The sequence below is a fragment of the Pinus tabuliformis genome, chromosome 9, assembly GCF_031772625.1.
Source record: "Pinus tabuliformis cultivar Carrire ecotype Pingquan chromosome 9, CPIR1, whole genome shotgun sequence".
Lineage (NCBI taxonomy): Eukaryota > Viridiplantae > Streptophyta > Pinopsida > Pinales > Pinaceae > Pinus > Pinus tabuliformis.
This window is the reverse complement of record NC_142307.1, coordinates 1,235,502,397-1,235,517,632: the sequence shown is the minus strand read 5'-3', so window position 1 is coordinate 1,235,517,632 and position 15,236 is coordinate 1,235,502,397.

Sequence of the window (15,236 nt, the reverse complement as noted above, 5' to 3'; positions counted from 1 at the left end):
AGGGAATGTGCTTTCAAAGAAGAAGTTACCAAACTAAAGGCCCAACTAGAAGAAGGAAACAAGGTAAGAAAGCTTCTCAAGGACAAGGAAGACCAATGTCAAAAATTGCAGCATGAAGTGACATCATTAAGAAAAGAAGTCAACGAAAGAAGCACAACCATCAAGAAACTCAAAGATAGATCCAGCTACTATGAAAATCTTGAAGCTACAATCCTCTCACTAAAAGGAGATCTTGAAGAATTAAAGAAGCAGAATACAGATCTACACCAAGCAATTGAAAAACAAGACAACGAAGTCATCAGCTTAAAATCACAGTTGGAATGTGCCTTCAGAGTTTGTCAAATTCAGCAAGATCTGTATGAAAAGCAAGAAAAGGAGATACTCAATCTAAGGCAACAAATGGAAGAAGGAAGAAAAGATGGAGAAGACATGAAGAAGCAATGTCTAGAAAAGGAGGAACAACTTCAAGTTGAGGTAAATATCTTGAAAGGTAAATTAGAAGAAAAGGATAAACTTTTGAGATTTCAAGATAGTACTAAAGCCTTGGATGATATTCTTAGTAGTCAAAGGTCTCCTGCTATCAAGACTGGTCTTGGTTTTCATGAATCTGTTGAAGGTGAATCTAGTTCACAAGGTGAGGCAAGGAACTCTAAAGAGAAATCCAAAATGATCAACAAGGAGATGAAAGGTCAACCAAGGAAAGAAAGTCTTCAAAGAAAATCTTTTACTCCTCCTATGAATAATGTTGAATGTTATGTATGTCATAATCTTGGACATGTTGCAGCTAGATGTAAAAGAAGAAGAGTTCAAGACCATTATGCAGACAAGTCATCTCAATCAAGGTACTTTAATGGATATTGCTTTGCTTGTAATATGTATGGTCACAAAGCTGCTGATTGCTACAGGAGGAATATGAAACATGTAAGATGTTATGCATGTAACAAGCTTGGACATATAGCAAAGGAATGCAGGAACAAAGGATGGACATCACATCAAAAGGAGAAAACCTCATCACACTTGAAGATATGGAGGAAGAAGGAAGTACAGTCAGCACAATGTACTGAGACACAGCACAGCACAAACATACCAGACTCAGGGGGAGCTGAAGGTGTAAAACTTCAGTGTTCTAATTCTCATACGCAAGTTTCATGAAGTATAGCCGCGTATATACGCGAGTTTCACACTGCAAAGTCGCGTATATGTCAGTCTGAGGAAAAGCAGTGGGGACAGATCAGAAAAAGGATCTGATATGATTCAGTCTGTTATTTGCTCTATTGGTTACAGTCTGCTGAGGATGTGCGGAAATGTTTTGTTACTTGTATGATGTCTAGAAGTGTTTTTGATCCTAACTTGAGGATGATGATGTTTTGATGCTTATTGCTGATATATGCATGATCAGATCTAACAGATGGCACTGGTTGAGGGGGAGCATATGCCTTTAGTAATTCGTTGTTGGCATTATGGTTAATAATCCTTGGTGATGATTCTTATATGGCTAAATGATATATCTTGCTATGATGTGGTTGTGAGTTGTCTATGATAAACTCTCATATGATTCTTGAAGTTACATAGAAGATGTTCAGATCAGATTTATGGTTGATTCTTTGATGATGCATATATGGTGCTTACATGGTGATCTTCATAAGGACAAGGAGAAGTACAAAGCTTGAATACACATCTTCCTCACTTGATGATGAGTCACTTATATACTGCTGTTGTCATATGCATAAAGATCATACAGTTATGATGCAGGCACTCATGTGGATAAGGATTGTTGCTGATGATGATATCAAGAAGCTTTGTCAAAAAAGTTGAACTCAAGATACATAGTGTTGTACATGGATGACTCCTCAAAGTCACTGTCTTGGAGACATGATGATGAGTTCATATCTATATGATGATAGATTGATACTTACATATGATGATTGATGCAGATGTTCCCAAGTAATAATACTTGGATCTTGTAGATCTTGACGTTGATGTAATGGCTATGGTGGTTTCACATGTAATGTGAATGATTTCATGATGATGTTTAAAAGGAGGAGTTGACATCTATGTTCAGACATACCTTGCTGCAGGACATTTACAGGTTGTTGATATGGAAATTTGTGTACGCGTGCTGTTTAAAGGATATTCGCGTGCATACGCCGTTTTACAAGAGGATAGTCGCGTATATGGTATACGCGTGTTGCGTAAGGGATATCCGCGTATATACGCTTGTTTATGTGTATACAGACGCGTATATGGAGTTTTGAAGAAAATCAGCAGGGACAGATGTTGGTTGCAGAAAGTCTGATATGGGTCCGACAGAGATCATCTGGCACAGATTCAGGGGGAGCAGATAATCTTCCAATGATGCATTGTTGGCATTATCTTAAAGCTTTTGGTTCTAGTTCACATTTGTTGTTGGTTTCAAGTGGAACAAAGGCGAAATTGGTTGCTGATCTGAATGGTGATTATCAGATGCTGATAGTAACTTTCATAAATCTTGGTCTTTCGTCTCTATGTCATATATCTCTTTTGTGGTATCTCTTTCATGGTGTCGAGGTCATGTAACGGCCTATTTTGGTTTCCCCACTATGCCTGGGATGATTGATGCAATATGATTGGTTGTCATATGTAAACTTTTGATGTATCCCCACTTGGTTGGGTGGATGAGTCAATTTTTGTATATCCTCACTTAGTTGAGAGATGGATGTATGTATGAGTCTTTGGTGATAGGAAGGTCTTTTATGATGTATAGAGTCATGTTCTTCTTGAAGAACATCTTTTGCAGATCTTGCCTACAGTCAGGAAGAGCATGTACAACACACTTCAGCGGTACAGAGATTCAGCATGTACTCAGGGGGAGCATGGACAGATTGGTACACCTTGGCATATACAAAGGGGGAGACTATTCATAGATTTCAGCAGGTACTCAGGGGGAGTATGGATAGTGGAATGATTCAGCAAAGGAAGAGGGGGGGGTGAATCAGTATTATCAGATCAATCAAACTTTTTCAATGCTCAGAAACATATACGCTACTTCAGTTAGGTGAACCAGCGTGTACACGCTACTGTGACTAAATAAAACAGCGTATAAGAAGAAAACTCATAATTTAGTTAGCTTATTCTTCAGTTAAGTTCATCAGGACATTATTCACCACATTAACAGTAAACAGGTGCAGTATAACAGAACAGATCAAAAGCCACACACATGAACACCAAGATATAAGGTGGAAACCCAATGTGGGTGAAAACCACCTGCTGCAAGTTGTCTCTATCTTTCTTTAATATGAAACTTCAGTTTACAATCTTTTGTACTGGTGCAGCCTTATACCAGTACGCAGGCTACAACCTGCAGAAGGCTACAACCTTCTCTCGTTCTCCAAACTTCCTTGGAAGGGAGCTCCAACCCCCTTTGCTCTTGTACTAGCCAAGATACTAGTACGTAGGTGCTGACCTACAATCTTCTTTCCTTTAGGTACCACCTTTCATACATTTTTAGACTGGATATTCCTGAAGCACAACATTACAATCTGTAGACCCCAATTCATTCAACTTTCACAACAGATCAATGAAGCATAAAACAACCAATACTAGTATTATCAAACTTTGAATCACTGAACCACTGAACCCTGTCAATCACCAGATACCAGAACACAGAGCAGTCTACAGAACTCTGCAATAATAGTCAGATCCAACTGCAAACCCAAAAATCAAGCTTTAAGAGATATACGCTACTTCAATAAGTGAAACCCGCGTGTACACGCGCTTTTACCTAAGCCAACCTGCGTACAGATCTAAAAATAGATTCTCTCAACTTGCAGCTGTACCAGACATCAGTTAGATCCAGAACATAATATTGCGACAATATGCAGATCTAGAAATACGCATAATCAACCATATCATAATAGAGCATTTCAAACCATTAGATCCCGATTTATCCTTAGATCTAGTCTTCCATCCACCGATGTGATTTCTCCTTAGCTCATATCAAGCAACCCAGACCCTGCATATCAGATCTCTTTCTCTCTTAGATATTCAAGCCTTGTCGAAAGATGATTTTGCCTAATGATCTTCTTCTCCTTATATAGCCTTAGGCCTTGCTCAATACCAAGAGTCAAAACCATAGTAACACAATACCATCAACTTCAAAACTAGGAATCGACATGCCCGTCGAGACACAATGGTCCGAAATAGGCCGTTACTATCACATTTGAAGAACCCATAAATCCAACAAAATGAAGGAGGTATCTTCTTGTCTCAAACCAAATACCTCAAGCAGATCTTGAAGAAGTATGGCATGGAAGAGTCAAAGCCAGTATGTACACCCATGGTTACAGGATGCAGCCTCAGTGCAAAATAATAAGGAAAATTTACTTGGGTTTACGAGGATTTAGAATCAACAATTTCTCCACTTCTCCACAATTTGTTGTCAATTTGTTGACAATTTTATTATTTCTTGTTATCATTCTTTTGTGTTACTAGTATTTTTATTCATTATTTCTTTTCCTTATTTATCCTTAGCCTTTTATTCCCTCCCTATTATGTCGACAAAAATTGTTGAAACTATAACGCTTGAATGTGAAACGGGCAATTATCATAGCTTTTGTCCTATTAACTGTGTATCCTGGTTGTATCAAAAGATTGAAGACAGTTTCTTTTTGGTAGTGGGCACAAAAACATGTGGTTATTTTCTCCAAAATGCACTTGGAGTTATGATTTTTGCAGAACCCCGCTATGCAATGGCAGAATTAGAAGAAGGAGATATATCGGCCCATTTGAACGATTATGAGGAATTGAAAACGCTTTGTATTCAGATAAGAAAAGATAGAGACCCCAGCGTCATCATATGGATAGGCACCTGTACTACAGAAATAATAAAAATGGATTTGGAAGGTATGGCACCCAAATTGGAATATGAAATTGGAGTACCAATTCTAGTGGCAAGAGCAAATGGACTGGATTATGCTTTTACTCAGGGGGAAGATACTGTCTTAGCTGTAATGGCACATCGTTGTCCAGACCAAGAATTACCCATTGGTGAATCAAAAGAAACTAAAACAAAATTATTCCCTTTTCCTCTTCTGAAGGAAAAGAATTTGGTGGAATATGCAAATCATCCTCCCTTAGTTATTTTTGGGTCTTTACCCTCGAATTTGGTTTCTCAACTTGATACAGAATTAAGACGCCAATTCATCAAGGTATCAGGTTGGTTGCCCGCTCAGAGATATGCCGATCTTCCATCACTGGGTGATGGAGTTTATGTTTGTGGGGTTAACCCATTTCTTAGTCGTACAGCAACAACTTTGATAAGACGAAAAAAATGCGAATTAATCGTAGCTCCTTTTCCTATTGGTCCGGACGGAACGCGTGCTTGGATCGAAAGGATTTGTCCTGTATTTGGTATTGAGGCCCAGAGTCTGGAGGAAAGAGAGGAACGGATATGGGAGAGTTTAAAAGATTATCTTGATTTGGTACGCGGAAAATCTGTCTTTTTCATGGGAGATAATCTAATAGAAATATCTATAGCCAGATTCTTAATCAGATGTGGTATGATCGTTTATGAAATTGGTATTCCATATATGGATAAACGGTATCAAGCTGCTGAATTAGCGCTATTACAAAATACATGTATAAGAATGTGTATGCCCATACCACGAATTGTAGAGAAACCAGACAATTCGAATCAGATACGACGTATGCGCGAGCTACAACCCGACTTAGCCATCACCGGAATGGCTCATGCTAACCCGTTAGGGGCGAGAGGAATTGGTACTAAATGGTCAGTTGAATTTACTTTTGCCCAGATTCATGGATTTGCCAATGCGAGAGATGTACTCGAATTGGTTACCCGACCTCTACGACGTAACGAAAATTTAGATAACTTGGATCGGACCACCCTGGTTCGAAAGAACAACGAGTTATATACCAGTACTCCTGTTAAATAAGATAACAAATAATATATATTAATAGCATATGCAATATCCAGATATTATAATATTTCTTATAAATCAATTATGTTAAATCGAATATTTATTTATATAATATAAAAACTATTTCTATACTTAGAAATAATATATATGATAAAATCATAAATTTATCAAAATAATTCTTTGATCAAGATCAAAGGAGTTTTAATATGATAAAGTACGTGGTCTACTATTGGGTCCATTATCCTCATGGGTAGAAGTTTCAGGTCCGATCATCATATTTGGGCTATATTATGGATTTCTTGCTACATTGCCTTTTGGTCCCTCTAAAATCTATTCCACGAGATCCTTCCTTTTGGGAAAACCTGGCTATGGTATAATAGCCATAAGTGGTTCTATTACGGGACAATTAATAGGATTTTTGTCCATGTATTATTCGCCCATCTATGCAGCGCTGTGGAAACCTTATGCAATAACTTTATTAGTCGTACCATATATGTTCTTTCGTTTTTTCCAAATTATGGACAAACCTTCAAGTTCTGAATCTCCGCACCTCATGAATTCGATCAACAATCCAAAAGCTCTAAGTCTATTTATGGATGGTCTAATTCTTCAATTGTTGAATCCCATTCTTTTAGCAAATCCCGTATTAACAAGACTGGTGAACCTCTTTCTTTTTCGTTACAGCCCTAATATATCCTTTATGATAAGTGGTCTTTGCGGTTGGTTGGGCGGTCATATTCTATTAACAATTTTTATAAAATGGGTATCTTTCCGTATAGATCGTAATTCACTTATCGATAATACTTTATTAAGACGTTATATCAATCGAACCTTTAGTTTACTTATTCTTTGTTATTGTTCGTTCTATTTGGGTAGAGCCCCATTACCTTTTCTTAAAGGTAAAAATTATGAAGACAACAATGGCCGCTCTGTGACTATGGCTAGAGATGACCGCTCCGTGGCTATGGCTAGAAAAAACCGCTCTGTGGCTATAGATCCACAAAAACTTCAAGAACTTATAAAAGAAGAAAAGTTCTTCCGGCAGCAACCATGGCCCATTATGTGCTTTGATCATAATAGGGTTTATCAACCGATACGATATATTGGAAATAGCCCATTTACTCGCCTAGGTCCTGTGAGGACCGAAGTCTCTCAATATTTTTTTGGCGCATACTCAAGTGATGGAAAAAAAAGAATCTCTTTTACGTTTTTACCTAGTGTATTGGTCCTTGGGGAAAAGCTCGTCGGTGGATATAGAGATTTTTTATATACTTCTTGCTCATCTGAGGATCCTTATTATAGATGGAATCATACCGTGAAAAGAAAAAGAGATTCTTTAGGGAATGAATTTTCGGATCGAGTGAAAGCTCTAAGCCATGGATCTCTCGCTGAAAATGTTATAGAAAGGAGAGTGAAATTCTCCAATTCTAAGGGGGATTCTTTTACTGAAATGTATGATCCATTCCTTAATGGGGCATTCCGTGGAACAATAAACCAATTTGAGTCCCCCCAAATGCTGAACGATTCGATCATTTCGAATCTTTCGGATTTCATAGAGATATTTATGAGAGACCCTAAAGAGGGATTCCCGAATGATCCACTTGGGTATGGGTACCATATCTCTTATCTTTGGCAGGAATTGGAACACGAAAGCTTTCCACTACCCTGGGAGCCCTTACCTACATATACTGTTCGTTCGCTTGTCCCGGTCACTATATCCTCTAATCCGGAACTCCTCAACCCAAATATGCTTTAAATAGATTAAAAATGAAAAAGATCTCTTATCTGATCCAGACCCAAAATCCAACCACCATATTGGTTGTGGATAGCCTGGAGATCATCCATTATACATGTCCCAGTGCAAGTAGCTAGATGTTATGGAGATATCTACACAAACTTTTTAGTTTATGTTTACGGCCGATTTGACCGTCTTATAAAACCTTCGGCCTCAGGTATCATAAGAATGGATGCGATTTCTTGTCTGTTTAAGAAGGAATATCTTTTCGTTTACGAGAATTTGTGTTTCCTTTTCGAGTGTTTGGCGCAATATGAGTGGACAATACTACTAATATCTCGCGCGGGTATACCTCAGGATAAGCGTTATTCAATGGAAAAGAAAGATTTTATTTCCCTTTACAGGGAAATACTATTAAATGAACCTCTCCAAATTAGAGAAATTCGGAAACATGTGCCTCGATGGTCATCTGGTTTGATGATAGGTGAATATGATGACGTAGACCCAGTTCTATTATCATCGAATAGGATTCTTTCAAGAAAGGTCAAAGATACAATGACCTTTGATATTGGGCAAAGACGAATAGGAGTAGTTCAAAACCGTTATTCTGCCGAGGCAGATTATCGTCGGAACTTAATCCAAGGATCCATACGTGCTAAAAGACGGAAAATTATGATATGGAAGAGGATACAACCGAATGTACATTCCCTTTTCTTTTTGAAAAGAAAAGAAATACCCGCTTATCCTAAAGATTATTATGACACGTCCGATTCTGGTAGAGTGGATAAGGAACAAATCAGGGAAGAAGTTAGGGAAAAAATTCAGAGAGTCGAAGATCCATTATCCCAGCAGACAATTGCTGAGTCCTTATGTTTAACGTGGCCAAATTGCACTATTTCAGAGGTTTATTATTAATGGCTCAATCAAATATTAAAAAAATATTATATTACCATCACTTCTTATAGCCAAAAATATGGGTCGTATTTTATTATTTCAAGTCCCCGAATTTTACAAAGATTGGGAAGAAATGAGGAGAGAAATGCATGTCATATGTGCTTCTGATGGTACCGAATTGTCTGAAACAACATTCCCAGACAAATGGGAAAACACAAGGTATGCAGATAAAGCTTCTATTTCCTTTTCGTTTGAAGCCTTGGCATAGATCCAAACCCCAATCTACAAAAAGATTGCGTTGGAGTTATTTAACGACCTTTGGATTAGAAAACTGACATACCTTTCGGTGATCCAACCTCAAAGCTAGGAATTTTTTCCAAATTTTTAAAACCCATCTTCAAAAAAGTGAAGAGACGATTGATGGGATCTACAGGAATAAGACGCGTTCCACGAGTTGGATATATAGACAAGAGTGAACTTAATGACCGGATACAAAATAAATTACTAAGTGAGACTACCCCTATGGGTAGTGCAATGATTCATCCGAAGTTAATGATCAATTTGGATATGAAACCCAAACAATTAATTTGAAAGATCAAGATGATTGGACCACCACAATGAAAGAGCGGATCGAATCTATCGCGATCATAAATAGCTCTCCTATAACTGGAATGTCTCTGGTGGATTCAGAGATTCATACCGGATCGAAGGGAAGTTTTAACATATTGGGATCAACATTAAAAAAACGATTGGTTCAGATTCGGCGAATACCTGGTTTATTTCGAAATAAAAGTGTACAATTAATCCGAAAAAGGTTCTATTCAATTAAATTTTTTATCAAAAGAATGGACCGAAGAATGGACCGAGATCTCTTACCAAGTTTTATTAATTTCATTGCGTCAAATATCAAATTTTGGATTCAATCCGCTTGGATTCGATCCACGAGGAATATAACAACAATTTACGGATGAATATTCATTATCAATAAAGATATTTCAAGAATCAATAGAGGTAAAATTACCAACTACTATTCAATCATCAGAAAAAATACAAGATTTTGAAATTCGTCCTGATCGAAACATGTTCTCAATGTCCCAAGCATATATATTTCACAAGATATGGCAGATAAGGGCATTAGATATACAAAGAATATTGGATCACGAAAAACCACAAGATCTGAAAGAGAATGACTGGAAACAATGGTTGAGATGTTTTGACCGGTACAATTTATCCCCACAGATATGGTCTAGGATAAACCCAAATAAATGTAGAAATATAGTAAATAAGCAATGTACGTGTTATGAAGAACGATTCGTTCCTTATGAACAACAAGAAGATTCTATATTTGTGACTGTGATGGAACCTTTTTTGGGACTACTTCGGAAAATGAACAAATGTTACAGATACGATCTCTTATCATATAGTTATCTCAATTCTACAAAAGATTTGGATATTCTCAATTTGACAGATATTCCCGGACCACCAGTACAACCTGCTATACCAGATGAGCGGGATATTACCGATCGTGAAGGAATTCTCAAGGAAAAGTTTATTAATGATATTATCGAGGAGGATTGGAAGGGTACCGATTTCAATATTGTGAATGGTTCTCGTTCTACTGTTGATATTTACGATGCTATACGTTCTTGTGATTACGATCATACAACAAGTATTGACAGGCAAAAGAAAAAGACTGATCTTATTACGAATCAGCAGGGGATTGACGAGACGCGAAGAGAAAATGTTGGCATTATGGATTCTCCGAAAATCGAGAAGAGAATATCCCAATTAGATCTCAATTTCTGGTTATTCCCGGAACTTTCGGGAATAAAGAACATATATTATGAAACTAAATCGAAATTCATACCAGGAAATTCACTTTTACGGGAAGAACGAGAGCGGAAAAAGATAGAGGAAGAAGAACGGAAGGAAACAACAAATGTTCTAGAACAAATAATAGGTATTAGATCAAATGTTAAGAACAAACAAGTAGAAGATGGTCAAGATAAAAATGGTCAAGTAGAACATCAAGATGGTCAAGTAGAAGATCAAGATGGTCAAGATCAAGATGGTCAAGTAGAAGATCAACAAACTGATGGAAAGAAAAAAACTAATAAAGGTCTTTTTCAATGCAAAGTAGTAGACGTTCTAGGGAAAAAACGTTTCTTCTATTTGGCGAATATTTGCAGGGTTATGTCCGGAATGAAGGATCCGGGAACATATCTTCGGATCCAAGAGAGAAATATTGACCTGAGTCTAATGGCCTTTTGCATTGCTATTTAGAAGAATAGCAGTGCAAATAAAATATCGAAAGAACTTGCTCTTCAGAGGAATGTTCGGGGAAAGGTACGCAATGACAATGAAATAAGGGAAGATAAAAAAATAATGGTCTTCCAACCATATCGTTTATCAAGCATAGTGGATGACCAATTCCTGATGTATAAAATCGTAAGTATTTCATTGAAGTTTAAAAAAAGAGCCGGAGAATGGATAGATGGAGATTTTTATGATGGATCTGTGCAACGCGGGAAAATTCTGGGGGATGAAAAAAATATTTTTAGTTCCCTCAATTTAGAAGATATTTTGCTTCCAAAACGTCGTAGAGAATTTCGAATCTTGAATCGGTTTGATCTGGAGAACGATCATGTAGGATTTTCCAATGGAAAAGACATACAAAATGATGAAGAACTCATGGGAAGAGACCAACATCTTAGCGTAGATACAACACAAAAAATTAAACGTTTTCTTTGGCCTAGTTATCGATTAGAGGATATTATTTGCATGAATAGATATTGGTTCAATACAACCGCGATGTTGAGAATACGTATGTATCCCCTAACTGTCAATTGATAAATTTTTTGCTTCAATTCCGTTTTCGTAAAAAAAAAAGAATGGATTGATTCAATGGAGTTTCAGGATATGGCAAAAATTGAACCAATCTGTTCGTTCTGTTTCATCAATGTGAAAAGATTCTACATCTCGTATCATATTTTGCCATAGGTTAAAACCAGATGTTCGTCCAAGAAGATAGGAAGAATCCGACCATTTTTTCTTAAATGGTCGGACGGAACGAATCAGAATTATTATATGAACCATGGAAATGAAAGAATGGATCTAATTCTTTTTTCTGACTCGAAAAAAAATTAAGCCCTGGAAAAATTTGTGTTTTTTTTATGATCAATAATTTGTCCATTAGTTCATCTCTGATTCCCGATAAACAGAGAGGATCTGTTGAATCTCAGGTATTTTATTTAACCAATCGGGTCCTAAGACTTACCCAGCATCTGCAATTGCACGGAAGAGACTATTCATCCCAAAGGGGTTTGTGGAAAATTTTGAGCAAACGTAAGCAACTTCTGGTTTATCTATCCAAGAGGGATAAACTTCGTTACGATGATTTAATTGGTCAATTGGGTATCCGTGGGCTAAAAACCCGTTAATTTCGAAGTTTTCAATTCCAATCCAATTTTTAGAGATCCAGGATCCAGTCGTTCTTTTTTCTTTTTATTTTTCTCATTTAGAAAACGAATCGAAGAGGGGTTACACATGATCATGCTTGCTGAAAGACCCTTTGATGGTAAGTATGGGTCCTCATTATCCATCGATACACGTTGTTCTTCGACTTATTGCTAGATGGTAAAGTTTTATTGGCTGTGAACCTCTATCAGATTATTTACATAGGGGGGGGTAGGAAGCAAATTGTTTAGAACCGAACAATATCTCCCCTATGTAACGCAATGGGATTATTGCGCTACTATGTTCACAGAGGCAATAAAGGTAAATGCGCCGAAAAGATCGATCGGGAAATATGTATCCAAAGGGCTAGCTATAGCAGAGTGATTATGCTAAAGTTGGGTCGTATAGTTTTTTTTTATAGCCTGGTTTTTTTCATGGCGAATATCGATGCTCAAACTTTTTTTCTTATATTTAAAACTCCATTCTCTTCTATTTTTGGAGATAGGGACATGATATATGATCTATTTCTGCTACAGGTATGCGAATGATGCATAATCATTATATCACATGAATCGTTTACCTATGACTATTAAATCTCCTATAAAAAACGGATCTCCCATCCTCGATTTCGTGGATGAATACACTTCGGATTCTTTCAAAGTATTGCTTGTGGAGTATGCATTATGCCTGATTAATCCACCCGTTGTTGATTGGAAAAACGAACGATTGGTAATTTATAGTATTTATTCTGGAATTTGCATCTTTCGTGGAAATTGTGTTGAGTATTGTTCATCAAATTTTCTTTTTATGATTGAAAGAATATGAACTCCCGACCTATGTATGATCGTCATGAATGAAATTATGATTATATTGCTCCGGGACGTTTACCAATATCGGTGATCGAAGAAGATTCGAGAATTAAAACAATTCAAAGTTTAACTTGTCTGTCCGAAGGAACTATGGACGAACATTCTGACCGATTAAAGAATTTCTACCAATTCTTCAGATTCAGTTTGGATTCGATCAGAGAGGACTGATGGGTCGAGACCATACCTTTTTTCCGGATGGATCATAAATAAGGATCAGGATATTTATAATTTGATTAAGAATGTCACATGTATTATTGATTAGAGTCTATTATCAACCAACGGAATTATAGACCGTTCATGTAATTCCCAGATCCATTGAAATACAAATATTTCAATCCGATTAGGTATGTGGATAAGGTCACTTTTTTTTTTTAGTGAATGCGATCATGAGTCAGAATATTGGAAATTCTCGCGCACATAATGAATCCACCTGGATATCTTTTTCGTCTAATAAGTATGATGAGAAGTATAATTCTATTCCTGATCTTATAATAGAAGATCATTAGATAATGGAAAATAAAAAACTAAATATAACTTTTGTATCTGAGAAGATAAAGGTATAAGGGGTTGATCTATTATGCTCGAGCATACACTTATTCGAGTTCGAGGTGCTTTCTTCATTATCTATTGGTATTACGAGTCGAAACATGGTTAGAGCACTTATGTGTCGCCAATACTGCATACGGTCGATTCAAATTCAGTAGCATATTCGGATTGTCTTAAAATATAGCCGGCCAGGGGCATCTTATCGATCTTTGTTATAGCTATTGTAGACGCTGAAACAGCTATTTTATCAGCTACTGACATCGTATCATATAATCAATTCGTATCGATCAATTTCATTTGTCGAAATGGTGATGAAGTATCGTATATCGGTATATCTATACCTTATAAAAAAATAAGGTATATCTCAGAAGATATATCTATTCTATATGACCAGAATCTATCAAAATCTCTATAGTATTACGGTCGATCAAAAACATGATTGATCCATATAAAAATCATTAGGAAAATTACCTGTCATGATTGGACCATATTCGGGGTGATCTGGGGGGATCGAAATGATCCAAAAAATACAGATCGGTTCCAAATATAATGGAGATTACAATTATTGATTCGTTTTATATTCATAATATCCCGTTATTAGCCATCTTTATTGGGCATATATTAGAAGATTTGGCTATATATGATCTTATCAAATTAAAACTTTTTACTAACTAATGGAGATCCAATGGCACATTCGGTCAAAATTTATGATACATGTATTGGTTGTACCCAATGCGTACGAGCTTGTCCCACAGATGTATTGGAAATGATACCTTGGGAAGGATGTAAAGCTAAGCAAATTGCTTCTACTCCAAGAACAGAAGACTGCGCAGGTTGTAAGCGGTGTGAATCCGCTTGTCCAACAGATTTCTTGAGTGTACGTGTTTATTTATGGCATGAGACAACGCGCAGTATGGGTCTAGCTTACTGATCAATATGCACAATAAAAAAGGTTAAATTCATTTCATATTAATATTTTTTTTATCCACTGATTGATAAAAACCCATACTTGAGATCTTGGATCAAGTATGGGTTTTTATCAATCAGTGGAGATGCAAAGTATCTTCTATAATGAGCGAATTACCTTGGCTCGCTCAACTATAATTGTTGGTTCGCCTATATCTGGGGTTCCTTAGTCCCATTATTTCCCACCATAGAAGGAGGGAATGATCTGATTCGATGGTATACTCTAGGTATTTGTTTACTCTAACTCCTTTTCATTATATATACATTCCGTCCATTACCATTTCCAATTTGATAAATTATTGATCCAATTGAAAGAATAAAGAGTATAACTGGACTTATTGATTTTCATTGGAGAATGGGAATTGACGGATTTTCCATCGGACCTATTTGACAGGATTTGTTACCACTTTGGCCATTTCAAATGCTTGGCCAATTACTAAAAATCCTCGATTGTTGCATTTACTGATGTTAGCAATATACAGTAGCCAATTATCCTCGGTATATTATACCTTTATTCCTATGCGGGAACTGGAATAAATTTTTGTTCACCCACTTCTATCCGTACGGAGGGAGGGGGGGGGAAAGACGTTTCTATTTGGCCACAATACACTGCGAGTAATTCTATCTTTCTGCTAATCGGAGCTTTAAGTATAGGTCTCTAGAGATCTGATAGACCAACATTAGTTCAGGATATTGGATAATAAATAGTATTCTATTTAGGGTTCTTCATCGCTTATACAATGAAATCGCCAATTTTTTCACATACCCGGTTACCCTACATGGGTAAGCGCATTATTATAGTACATGTATGCTTCAGAGCCGGTAGTTCATTGAAAAAAAGGGAATGGGTTT